At 40.0% G+C, this 14,019-nt stretch overlaps 1 protein-coding gene across 2 annotated transcripts in view; it reads right to left on the bottom strand.

Moving 5' to 3' along the window:
* Window positions 1–14,019, bottom strand: part of LOC115493495 (potassium voltage-gated channel subfamily KQT member 1-like) — a 315,875-nt gene that overhangs the window by 122,298 nt on the left and 179,558 nt on the right. The window lies entirely within an intron of this gene.

The raw sequence follows: 14,019 nt of genomic DNA, 5'->3' as shown, positions 1-14,019 counted from the left end.
TGTGCCTGGTATTAGAGCTTGAAAGAATCCTTCAGTATATTCCCAAAATCACAAGCAAGAAGAAAAACATGCACACCTGTGTGTAGACACATGCGAATTTCCTCAGGCCCCAACTCTCACATGCATTTGTTTGAGGCTTTAAGGGGTCTTAGAAAATGCTACAAAACCAAATGAGATTACAGCAAATAGAGTCACATTTTTGAGATACTGTTTTCCTAGAATGATATATTCACTTTCTGAATCAAGATACTTTCCATCCCCAGAGTCTGTTGGGTGGGTGAGTGGAGCGGGGAGGAAGGGGAGAGCAAAAAAGAGCAAAGGCAGTGAAGACTCCAGTAGTATTTATTTAGTTTGATTAACTGAGTGATACTTCTATTATGATGTACATTGGTACATATTTATGTGCAAGTTAGACCAAGAAAAGAATACTGGAATAAGGATTATTTATTAAATCCTACTGTAAAAAGTGGCTGAGTGTTTGTGTCTTTCATTAACTCCTCTGATATAAAATAACCAGTGTTCCTGGAATATTTCAGTTTAGTAAAGAGTTTCACTGCTGAGCACAGCATTTTTTTTTCCCTCCCCTTTTTTCTCTTCCCTCCCCTCTCTTTCTCTTTGAGTCTGAGGCAAGAATAAAACCTCAGTGATTAGCTTCGTTGCCGGCAACAAGCCTGATTCTTTAATGTAGCTGCTCTGCTCCTTAGCTTTGTTTTCGTTATTATTTACATTGTGCAGCAGATGATTAAGAGATAGTCAAAAGATCAAAGGTTTCCTTTGATGGTTTCTATCATGGATCCCTGCTGTATTAAAAAGGATCTCAGGTCAGGACATTCTTGTTCACACGCAGATCTGAACAAGGGGCTGCACGGGGTGATCACACTGGATGAAGGCTGAACATATCTATCAAAGGGCTGCCCACATTGGCCCAAACAGAAAAGGAGGTTCTACCTCCACAACCATGACATTAACGGGTGACAGATGTCTCCCTGTGGCTACTGCTTTGATGTGTCAAGACTAAGGAGAAGCAGAGAACACAGAGGGCTTGTGCTTTCCACATTACTCTAGAACTATTTTATAAAATAAAATAAAATAAAATAAAATAAAACAAAATAAAATAAAATAAAATAAAATAAAATAAAATAAAATAAAACAAAACAAAACAAACCAAACCAAAATAAAATAAAATGGTAATTCATAACGAGTGATTTCTGATATCAAAGGGTATTTGCTTTGCACAGAAGAACACAGACAAACCCAGCTAGGAGATCAAAGCCATGCCTGTGTCAGATCATTCTCACATGTTGCATTTAATCTTGCAAACATTTAGTAAACAACAACAACTGAATCACTGCAGCCCCTCTGTGAAGTGAAGTACCTATGTGCACAGAAGGGAAAAGGTGATACTGAGACCAAAATGAAGACTTAGTCTCTGAAAGGTGCACTAGTGCAGATTGGCCACATCCACAATTCAAACTCTTGGGTGCAAGCTAAAATGATTTTGGGTGTTTCTTTATGTTTGTGAGTGAGGGTGGTGACATTTTTGTGCCATTTCGTATACATCAGATTAAGACCGCCTTTGTAATTTTGTCAAAACTGATGCTCTGAGCTTGCTCCTGGGTTTCCCACCACACCAATGATGGTGCCATTCTCCTGCCCTGAAGAGACATTTACTTGAAAGGGGTGTCCAAACAACCTACACCCATTTCCTGAGTAAAAGAGAAAAAAGCAATGACAAACGCCCACTTTTTATGCCAGGCAATTTTTGTTTACGTTAGGACTTTTGCCAGGTTAAATGCTGTCATGTCTCTAAAGAATATTAATCTACCATTAAAATATTAGATTAGATTAAATTTCACAGACATCTCCAGCTGTCATTCACTGCAACAACAGCTCAGTTGCACCTCAAGGGGGAGGATTCAGCTCTGAAAATGTCATGTGAAGAGAGGCTTCTAACCGAAAGTGAGTATTGAAGCCACCTGTCTCATGTCAGCAGTGAGCTCAGGGCACTTCCATGGCTCCCACAGAATTCCCACAGAACAGTTCATTCTGATGAGCCCCCCATCTGTGTCATGATGCTGCAAGAGAGAGTTCTCCTGGATGTTTAGACATCAAAAATAAAGCAAAATGAATCCCACCATAACAACACACTTTCTACTGTGTGGCTGATGCCAGAGCTGGGATTTTAGAAGAAATCTTGGCTAGTGGTTTTGAATTCCTTCAGCAGCCCTCACTCAGATTGGTCTCTTTATTAGGAATCCACTGGGCTGATTTCACATTTCAAACAGCATCCATCTTTGAGATGGCTTTGTTCAGTTGGGTTCCATTCTGTGCTTTGAAAAAACAACCCCCAAATTAACCCTTCCCTGATGCCCTCCTTGATGCAGTCAGCAGATGCAAAACTAGAAGAACAGGAAAAAGGGGAAGTTTAAACACAAATCCCACGGCTGAGCAGCTCTGCTACAGTGTGTGGAAGACAGTGTGCATCCTTAAAAGAGTGAAAAAGGAGCCCTCTCCAGTTGTCATCAGAGTAGCTTCTCCTCCTGAGCAAGGAGGATACAAATTGGCAGGCACCTCATGATCTAATTGTGCTTATGAAGCAATGGGAAAATTCCACTCTTGGTCTACAGTTTAAGGGAGCTTTTCTACTAATAACCATATTACCTGTAATAGCCCCAGAGCTATTTGATTTAAATTCCAGAAACTTGACAGACTTACAGCCCAGATTTCAGCTGTCCTCCTCCTCTCTGCTGAGAAATTACCTGACATCATAACACAGTTTTTCTCTCTTCTCAGAACATAAAATATCCAATTCCAGTAACCAACTGTCAGTTCAGTCTTTAGGAGGCGAAGAAATAGAGGGGATTCTGTCATGTTACACTTTTGATATGCTGCCTTTTCTTCCAAACCCATCACTTTTTTTTCATGGTAGTTATGAATCATGTTTTGAAACACTTCACAGTGGTGAATGTTTATGCTATAGTTTTACTGGTGGTAGTGTGAATACCTGTAAAGTGGAAAAGCCCCCAGAACTTGGTCATGAAGGTGTGTTTTTAAAGCGGAGTTTGTTGTAGTGCTATTCAATGTCTTGTCTAAAATAGGACCATTTGCTTAATGACTAAATCTACTGGAAATTCTTCAATCAATATTCCCTATTTGCTGATGATTAGGGAGAGTGGGAAGGCCTGTGTGCAGGGTTCTGGTACAGCATTCTCATGAGCTGCTCCTTTTGTTGTTGAATGTAGGTGCCAGAGTTATACTGACGCTTGCGGAGAGAATGCCAGGCAAAAACATGAGGGCAAAAGCACATTTGTATATGCACAGGCCATATCCCAACCTGTCAACGACTTGAAATAGCATGCAAATAGGTGCCAGTACATCTATCATTCTGTTTATTGTCTTTACTCACTTTCAGTTTGACTTCTCATACAATTCTGGCTCTAAGCAGTTGATAAACACCATTGGACTACTGGATTTTGTTTCCCACCAACATCACATCTTTATCTTTTGGAAAGGTTGATGAAATACAAACAGTATAAGAAAAAGCAAGGGCCTCTGTGTCTTTCTCCACCACAGCAATGTACTGTGGGTGCTTTGTATCTGTTGCATAGTTTGTTTGAGTGACACTCTGACAAATGGTCTTTTTAGCACTGAAACTTAAACAAGGAGTGGATTGAGTAAAATCACAACCTGGACTGACTCAAAATGACATATCAGGAACATTTTTCAGTGGTCAGTTTCCTGATGGCTGCATTAACTGCAGTTTTATCTTGCTCTGTATTGGCTGCTTTACCTCACTTTCACCAAATTGCTTTCTTTCCATCGCAAACACCACTGAATTACTGTAAACTGCTAAAGTGGCAGAGACCTGCTCTCCAGCCTGGGGTGCAATCACTGCATCTCCCTCTCTCAGTTGCCCATTGTATTTGAAATAATCTTAACACAAACAAGCCAACAGAACAATACTGCCCAAACTGTCACACACAGGAACAGTTCTATTGTTGTACACCTGGACAGGAATTTCATGGGCATATATGTGCCAGACAAATCCACGACAGAAAAGGAGCTTTGCACAAGCTTCTCTCAGGTTGGGTTATAAAAACAACACTTTTCTATGCATTTCCTTTCATTTTATAGTTGCCAAAGGAGGCTGAAGAAAAGGCACCAAGACTGGCATGGATGGATTGCAATTCCCTCTTCTGAGAGTGAGAAATCTCACTGAGGAGAGGTGTGAGAGGCCAAGATTTAATATTCTGCAAGTTAGGAATGAACTGTATATATTAATCATTTTTTATTTCAAAGGAAGTACAAGACACCAAATATTCACCAAAATTCAAGATTCACTGAAAGAGTTTGCTGATCAACATTAGGGTAAAAAGCCCCTAAAGATCAGAATGAGGAGCCCAAAGTCAGCCTTGCAGCTTTGAAGAAGTGCAAGGAAAAGTCTGATTTTTTAAAGTCTTGAAGTTGTTAACCTTTCCTCCTTAACTTTATGGAAGGAAGCAGGGTCCTTCTGCTCAGGAGAGAGAAAAACAGTGTCTAAAATTTATCTTGTGTTTTCAGTAGCTAAGAGTCACTATTGCACTCACTTTGTGACCAGCACATGTCACTGGGTCACAAGAACTAAACCCATTTTCAACTGCTGGAACACAGAGAAAGACAGAGGTGAGTCAAGGCAGACTGAAAAGTGGTCTGTGATCTGATCCTACCTCATGCTCCTGAGCCCATGAAAACCTTTCTTTGAAAATGCCAGGTTTTCCCAAATTGTCCCTTTTAAAGGCAGAGCAAGAGCCATAAAGAGTCATTAGAAGACAAAATTTTTGTGTTGATTGGAAGCTTACAGATTTTAGGAAATGGCAGTTTGTGTCCCCAGTTTCAATTAATTTCACTCAGCTCTAGCTGAAACACTATTTCTGCCCCTTTCCTTTGTTGCAGAAGATCAGAGCCAAGAGGAAAACATGCGTCCAACAGGAAAATATACATTTTACTTCTGTCAATAATACATTGGGAACTGTCAGGAATGTCAGAGCAGGTGTGTGTGGGTATGATTGGTAAGCAGCTTACAAGCAACTATCATTAAATGTGTAATAATAGCACAGTGCCAGCAAAACGACACAACTAGAGCAGTCAGGGGTACAGGATTTATAGACTACTGCTCTGTGCACATCCTTAACCCTGCTTCATAGGCTGGCTCTCCAACAATCTCCTGTTTGTAGTGCCTGTTCTGTCATATGGTGTCCACATTTTCCTGGGATCTGAAAATACAAAGTCATCTTTGTATAAGCACACAATTTACCTGCTCTCGTTAAAGGCGGTTTAATGTAATTTGTGAAGACTGTTTTCTTTATGAGGCTTTCTGAGCTGCCCCTTATCATCCTTTGAGAAATAGAGAAAAAAGTTAGTATCTCATTATTATGTGATTTTAGGATTCTGGCACTTCATTGAATTTTTTCCCTTTCAAGAGAGGACAAGTAATAAGCCAAGAAAGTCATCAGAGGTTTATATCTATTTGTATCTATTTCCTTTCATGGAAGTGTCATCTTTGTTGGAGGAGCCTCTGCCCCTCTCTAGTGAGGTCTGCACATAGAAATCGGTGACAGTGACCACAATAGTGTTAGTGTGACAGAAACTGGACAAAGAAAAGTGCTTAGGCCTTACTGTAGGTAATTCCTGAAATTACCATGGGTCATCCACCTTGCAAGCTAAAAAAAAGTGACTGTTGGTCATCATAAAGGGTGGAAATAGTAGTACTGTACAATTTTTAGGCTCCAGTAACATGAAAGAGAATTTTTAATTCTTCTCTTTTTCTTTTGCCGTTTTGGAAAGCTGCATGCCCGGATGGTGTGTAGACAGGGTGGAAGATTAAAAACAATGAGCAATCTATAGCAGCTAATCTGCCCGACTGGGAGGGCCTCAGGCTGTGCTGGACACTTGGGATTCATGTCAGCTGTCTGGTTTAGGGTTGCAGCAGGACCACAAAAAGTTGCATGACGGGCAGTGTGATCACTGAAGGCTCACCACAGCAGTGCAGATGGGGCTGGAGAGTGGCTCCAGGCAGAGACAGGAGAGAGACAGCACGTGAAAAACCACCAGGGTTACTGTAGAAAGCAACACAGCTCCAGGGATCCCAACTCTTCAAATGATTTCTGCATTATTGCAATGGCTGAATGAGCATTTTGTGACTTGTAACATCCAGTACTGTGACACCCATCTCAGGTTCTGGGTAAAATTCTCCCTAAGATAAAGGACCATGCTAATCCATATCACTTGGACCTGCCCATCTGCCTCTAACAGCCAGACTCTCTAGAGCTTCTTTGGATAAACCCAGGGTTATCAGGTTAAGTCCCTCAAAAACAGCTTTTGTGAAGGCAAAAGGAGATGATCCTGCAGCTCCTAAGAGGACCTGAGTTTTGGGCACGAGTTCTAAACATCAGAAAAGTTTATTTTCTCAATTCTGCCTGTGTGGCAGCCTCCAGTTTAACCACATCTCTGGCAGCCCTAGATAATGTATGAGATCATACCCATCCCTTGGATAGCACAGCTGGGCTCTCTGGACAGGAATACAGTGATAATTCATGTCTTTGACACAAAAAAAATGCCTATGTGCATTATTAGCTGAATTAGTGCCCATGGAACTCTTTCTTCATGGCATATCTTTGGCCTAAGTTTTATTATAAATTCATAGACTTTTGTGGTTTCAGAGCATTTTTTTTAAGATGGCTTTACAATTGTCTTCAGAATGATAGCTAATTATTTCCCTCATCTTTCAAATAAAATAGCCTGTGATTTGTCTACACTTTCAGAATGAGCCAGGGAAAAAAAACCTGAAGTAAATTAAAAATGGTACAGTGAGATTATTACTTCCGTTCGTCCATCCAGAACATCCTGAGAGGATGACTAAAGGTCTTGGTAGACCATTAATTTAAAGTCCTGTCAACTTTCTCAGTGCAAACATATATATGAATACAGAGAAGAAAAAGAAAGGAGACAGAAAGATGAGTGAATCACTTCTTGCAGATCCCTTAGGAGTGGGATTTTGTGCTGGGGCAGTATTTTATCTGCTTGTAACGGTCCCTGAAGGGTGAACTCGTACACAGCTGCATAGCTTGCTGGATTTCCAGCATACATCTTTCAGGAATCAGTAAAGGAAAAAGTAATTCCTCAGCTTTACCGTAGACCACAAGCCAAAAAAAAATCAGCTCAAGGGGCTCAAAAGGTTCTACCCAGGGTTTTTAAAACACTGGGAATATTTTCACATTTGTAGAGATTGTGGGCATCTACTGTGAGACTTTCTGGTTAAATGAATTATTCCACATAAATATCCTAGTTTAAAACCTAAAATGCCTGTCAAACATGATGTAACCAACTTAAAGTCCATTTATAATAACCCCACAATTAATCAACTAATTTTTTAATTAAGAAATGAACTTAAATGATTACTGATTTATAAGCACTCTCACAGCCAACACATTTTCGTTTTGTTTGCCTGGATTTACACTAGAGGTCAGTTAGTCCTGATGAGATTAAAGTCTTGGTAATTTTGAGAAACAGCATCTCTATGAGATCATGCAGTTTAGCTTTAATGCATCTTAATCCACTTTCATACCTCTAGTTAATTTGCATTCATTTTCCTTAGGGTATGTGTAGGTAAACACCAAACACAATTTTTGAAGTATTTAGGCAGGATCCCTGATTTATCCCCATTTTCCTGGCAGGAGTGTGTGTGGGTGACACAGGATCAGAGCCTTCACTCTCCACTAGGGAGAAAGGCAGAGAAGGGAGATCTCTGTGTCTGATTTTGGCAGAGAAGAGGAGCTGTGTTTTCACTGTCTTGCCTTTTATTAGCAACTAGCATTTTTTTTTCTCCTTGCAGCTGAAGCCCCTAACAAAAGGCAAAGAATAAAATTAGACAAAAAAGCATCTGCTCTTAATGGAATTGGGCCAGTCCAGTCAAGTTTAAAGACTCTGAATCATTTGAGGGGTATAAGACTGGCAATTTACTAATGACTACAACTTATTAAAAAGGCATGAAAACCTCCCTAATTACATATTTGGATGCTAAGTAGCCATTCTCAGCTTCACAGACAGCATGACTTTCCCTTCCAGTCTTGTCCCAGACCACACATTAAAAAGAAAACAGGCATCATAAAGGCTCAGGCACTTTAGATGCTAGAAATTAAAATATTGTAAAAGACTTAACCAAACTTTTACTTTAGGCTACTCTCTTGTTCTAATTCTTATGAAGGTTGAAAAATTTTGGTCATCTTATACTATATGCAGTTATAAATAAATTACCATATATCCCAAATCTTTCAAAAATAACACAGCACATTAATCCCAACCACCTTTTTTTCCCCTACTCTACCAGGCTAATCTCACTGGTCATTAGTTTTAAACATCTATTACACTGTAAACAAATCCTGAAAAGCTTATGGACGCAAAGTCAGACATTCAAAAGATTGGAAGTGCCAGATTTAGTGCAAAAGTTCTGTGGGGCTCAGCACAGGGAAATCTATTTACAATTCCTATTACACAAATTGCTCAGTGCCTTTATTTGCTGCATAGCATCCAAAGCCAGCATTAAATATAAAATTGTTCATTTCCTGATGAGTGTTTTGTTTTGTTTTAATAATATATTGACCTAGAGTCGGAATTCTCCAAAACATTCTTGAGTTTATCTGCAAAAGATAAACTCAAACCCTCAAACCCTCTAAACACTTTATGAGTGTTGTTATCCCAGTTTTCCAGGATTCACCCTTTTCCCTCTCTGGCCACAAAACAAAGCCACTTTTCTGGACACAATGGGTTCTGTACGTGGGTGCTGCACGAGGCTGTACATCACACAAAGTCCAGCCAATGTTGGCTTTGCAGCATGTGAAAAGCCCCCTGCTCAGCAGAAGTGCAAACCTGCCCGTATTGGACAGGTTTTTTATTCCCACCCCAGGCAGGAGCACAGTGACCCTCCATGCAGGGCACCCATTTTCCCTGTTTCATAGGAAAGGAAATGAGTGCAGAGAGTAACACTACTATCAGACAAGGAGAACCTATTCATTGTGTTGCTGCTGGTTGCAAAATCTGAAATCCAAAAGCTCTCTACCAAGCAAGACCACAGTGAAAATCAATGGTTGTCTCTGCAACAAACATTTAAATACAATGCTTGTGTAATACCCAGCAAAACAAAGCTGATCCTGTATTTTTATAACAACAGCTATACAGCCATGAGTACTGAACATACACCTATTTCTTTTGCAAAACAACAGTCAGGTAACAGTAATTCTTCTGAAAGCTCTTAATCTCCTACGTAACATTCATGTAAGTCTTGTTGTGCTCTTTGGATGGACTTATGCAAACAGGTGTCTAATCATTCCTATGAGTAGCACCCAAATTACAACCAGCATTTCACCACAAAATTCTGTGTATGAAACACATCTCCTCTAGGAGATGAAAAGTGTTGGCTTTTTATGAAACAACAGAGTAGAGAGTGCCTAAATTACATATAGTCCAGAAGAACTCGGCTCTCCTGCCAGTGCAATTCCATTGCTAAAGAGGGTGACACCGACAAGGCTCTTTGCTGCAGCATCACTCACCTTTCAAGCCTCACAACAAATGCAGAGCCAGGCACACTTAAATCCTAAAATGAGATTGCAAGTGCATTTTGAAACATGGTGACTGCACCTTACTTCATTTATAGGAAAAAAGGACTGGCAAGGAGGAAATGAGTTAATATAAAGTGGCAGTGGCCACATTATATTAAAAAAAAATAGAAAAAAGTAATACAATATTGAGAGAGAGTTACTCTACACAGAAATACAATCCACTATAGCTTTTCCCACAGAGATAACTTCAGAGCTGGAAAAGGAAGGGTAAGTGGCAGGTGGTGCCCCTATCTTTGTCACAAAAGCAATCTCTGAAGCTGAGGCATTTTGCACAGCCCCTGAAAATTCAGATCTTGTCAGTCATGGAATTCAGGTGACACAGGTGGAGCAATGAAATGGGGCTAAGTCCAGCTTCGTGCCTCTGAGAGGGAAGAAATAAAAACGCCAAAGTAATTCACATATGGCCAGGCACAATCTGAAGACCACACTCATCTTCTGGAGCACCCTTCAATAAACTTGAACAAAAGCCATGTATTATTAAACCAACAGAGGCATAAACACCAGGTTCTCTGTCAGCTGACAGAAGGACAATGGAGAAATAATAGTACAACTCACAAGTGTTGGAGGGAAAAAGGCTAAAGATTATAAAGGTATTTTTATTCTTGGCTGACACTTCTATCAACCCAAGCCAAAAATCACAAGAAAAAGAATAGCTGCTTTCCTTTATCCACATAAAAGGATTCTGTGCTGAGGAACACTTAAGAAAAACGATCAGATTGTGATTATATAACCTTAGCATGAACTTGGTGACCAGTATAGTCATGTCAAATTAGGATGCATTATTCAAACAGCAGGGAAGGATGAAAGTGTTTACCATCAGATATAAACCCCCTGCATTTCCTTTTCTTCGAACCTGTTCTCTTTTTTTTCCTTTGCTGGCTATGTTGGTGGGCTGGCTCACTCACTATACCAGCTCTTCTTCAAAAACACAGAAATTATCAGTAACAGATGCTGATGGTAACTGAAAAGAAAAAGAAAGACATCCACTTATTATTTCTCCCCTCTGCCTGAGCTTCCATCTTCTCCGCCTGATTTATTTCTTGCTCCTCTTGTCTGCAGACCTTTGCCCATTCTTTCTTCTTTTCCTTCAGACCAGGGTCTCTATTCTGATTTTTTTTTTTTTCTGGGGCCCCTTCACCTGACCCCATTCTCACTTTCTTTGTCATCTTGTCTTTAACGTCTTTTCATAAACATGCATTGGACTCTGCCCACCAGTGTCTAAACCACAGCTTGTCACTTATCTTTTTTTTAAAAATCAGCTTTTAAAAAATGAAAAAGCAACAAAATGAAAGGAATAAATACTGCATGGATAAGATGAGGCTGAAGCAGCATAAGCAATGTAAGTTTTTAGATGCAGTTTACTTATGTCTAATTATTATAATGCAAAAGAAAGTTATATTATTCAGGTATATTTTGTGCACAGCCATTCTTACTGTCTGAAAATTCCCAACCATATCATGACTATAGCAATTTTAAATTTTTTGACCCCTTTACAGCTTTGAAAGCTATCAAAAGCCAAATTTAATTGCTCAAGTCTCACAAAATGAGGGTGCCAAAGCCAGGGTTGGTATTACTAAATTGACCACCACATAACTTGTTTACACTGCAGATTAATTTAATTTATGCAGTTTCTCCATCTGGAGGTCACAGTAAAGGATTTGGAAAATACAGTTAAATATTTTCAACAAAATTCAATTCCTCTATCAAGCCAGTGTAGACTGTCTCATTCCTTTTCTCAACCAGTCATCAACAATAAAGCATAGAAGAGAGAGTTGATACCTTGATATCATGGAGCTACATGTGGACATTCAAACATGTACAGAGAGAAAAATTCCTTTTCGCTTTTTTAAAATTTTCTTTTCATAAGAACTTGTCAGTAGAAATGGGTCAAGCCTTGGGTAAATGTGTTATTCCAGTAACAAGATTGCTTGATTCTAAAAGTGCAATATAAGGCTTTCCATAGCACAGACCAGGTCCCTGGATGCATCTGAAAGATTCACTGGCTTACCATTCATATATGATAGAAGTCATGTAAAAAGATTGCATTCCTCTTGAGGATAAGTAGTGTGGTGAAGTGGTGACCATCATTACCAGAGATATGAAGCTATGGTCCTGTTAAAAATACTGCTGTATAACCTTAGCTTTTCACTGGAATCAATCTTGCTTTTTACACTAATCCATCCAGAAATCAGAACCACCAGAATGGAAGACCGTTGTTGGGATGAAATAGAATTAATTCTTCCTCTTGTCTGCACCAATTCTGGCAGTTCCCTGTGGGCCCGGCTTCACCCTCTGCTCTCTCAAAGGCAAGAAATGGCTGCTTTGGGGGATGAATTTGAGCACTCAGCTTAGGTTCCTGCTGCACATTGCTCTGGGAAGGGGCATTCCCCTCCCTCCTTGGGCTCTGGCAGGGCCCTCAGCTCCTCCCTCCACACACCCTCTGTGCCACGGCCTCACCACCTTCACAGTGGAGAATTTCTCCCCAATTTCTCATGCTAACCTACTCTCCTTCAGTTTGGGGCATTTCACCTGGTCCCATTTGGATACTGGAAGGCTGCTAGAAGAGAAGGAATTGCCGGAATATTTAATATTCCAGCGCACCCTTCCATTTGGAGCATCAGAAGTTGAAACTGTTTTTCAGCCTGCAAGCTGGCTGTCATCTGCTTGGAAGACATTTCTTCTCCCTGCATGCTTTTGGGATGCTTCTTATTGATTCCACAGCAGGTCTTTGTGTAGCCAGCAGCATACACGACACTTGTGCAGCAGCTGGTCCTTCAGAGGAAAAGCACAGCCCAGGACAGACAGAACCAGTGCAGCTCCAAGGAAAGAGCCTGAGCACTTTTGACTGCAGAAGTAGCCCCTTATTGGCCAGGTCTAAAGGAAACCTTACTCACAATCTCACCCTCCCACCTTCCTTTTTCTTCCTTTTTTTTTTTTTTTTTTTTTTTTTTTCTTTCTTTTCTTTTCTTTTTTGTGCTTGCAATGCTTTTCTTGGCACCCCTTGACATTCCAGCTGAGCAGCACCTCACTGAGGTATTACCTGATTACGCTGAGCCCTTTCACATGTGGAATTTTGCACACCCAGTGTTCAGCCAGTGACAGTAACAAATAGGGTATTAATTAACACCACAGTGATTAAAGACTTGGGATTCTGACATCTGTAATGAATGTTCCAAAGATAGTGTCCCTGCACAGGGGATCTGTAAATCAGGGTGCTTGCAAAAGGAGCTCTGCTCTTTCTCAGCTCATTGCCATTCTCTGAGTGCTAACGAGGGGAATGAGGCAGAGCTGAAGCATTTGAATAAACCCTCACTTTTTCAGAGGACTTAATGAATCTTGAGCAGACCATTCTATCGTGTGTTTTGCAGCACTGAGGGGACATTGATGAAGCCATTTCCTTACTGCACAGTGCATGAAAGTCACAGTGCATCAGAAGGAGCCCAATCAGTGACATGAGAAATGGTTTTATTTCCTCCAACACCCAATTTGATTATTTCATTATGTTTCACCCCACTTTGTCTAACCCAGCAATTTGCTTCTAGATCATTTCATTCTTCCTTTTTTGCTCCCTGTTAAGAAACAGGGACAGGTCAGATGGAAACTGCTTCTCCAGTAGGCCTTCAGTCAAAGATGAAGTTGATTAAAATGTCATATATGTAATAAAAAATACTGGCATTCAGTCAAAATCTGACAAAACAGTTATGGCTTGTCTAATGCACATTCAGCTATAAAACATGACTTACCAAATACCCTCACCTAACAAAGGGTATTGGGTTTCTTACTGAATTCCCTCTATTTGACACTCTCATAATGCAAACATATATGAATTTAATTTTTTAATTTCCTTCCGGATGGAATATTTCAACATGTTAATATGTACGCAAATCCTGGTAATCCTGAAGACTGTTTAGGCTTTATTTTTCTTTCAAATTACATTTTCTCCAGTTTTCTTCCTGTTACATCCATCCTTGTGCATGGATTTACAAGAGCAGGCAAATGATGAAAATGACTTTTTCAAAGAAAATAGTGGAAATAGGCAGAAAACCAAGGCTGCAAAAAGATATATTTTAATCAAAGTTATTAACTACCTAGTGGGTCTTAAAATTCTCTGGAGAAACAGCTAAAATTGATTCCTCACCATGCCAATTGGGAACAATTGTAGAGAGGCACTTCAGAAACTTTTCAACCTGTTTCAACCAGGCAAGGAGTGTGTGATTCCTGAAATTGTAACCTCGTGGAAGCACAAGTGCCTTTGCTTCTGTTTAGGGCCACTTTTGGATTTGTGTCCTCTGTACAATGAAGATGTGAAATTCAGTCTGTGACATTAAAAGGATCAAATGGTGATGCTTAATCCCACGGAACAGGC

This window comes from Taeniopygia guttata, chromosome 1A, assembly GCF_048771995.1.
Source record: "Taeniopygia guttata chromosome 1A, bTaeGut7.mat, whole genome shotgun sequence".
Taxonomy (NCBI): domain Eukaryota; kingdom Metazoa; phylum Chordata; class Aves; order Passeriformes; family Estrildidae; genus Taeniopygia; species Taeniopygia guttata.
The sequence above is the reverse complement of the archived record's forward strand: the minus strand, read 5'-3'. Positions and strand labels throughout refer to the sequence as shown.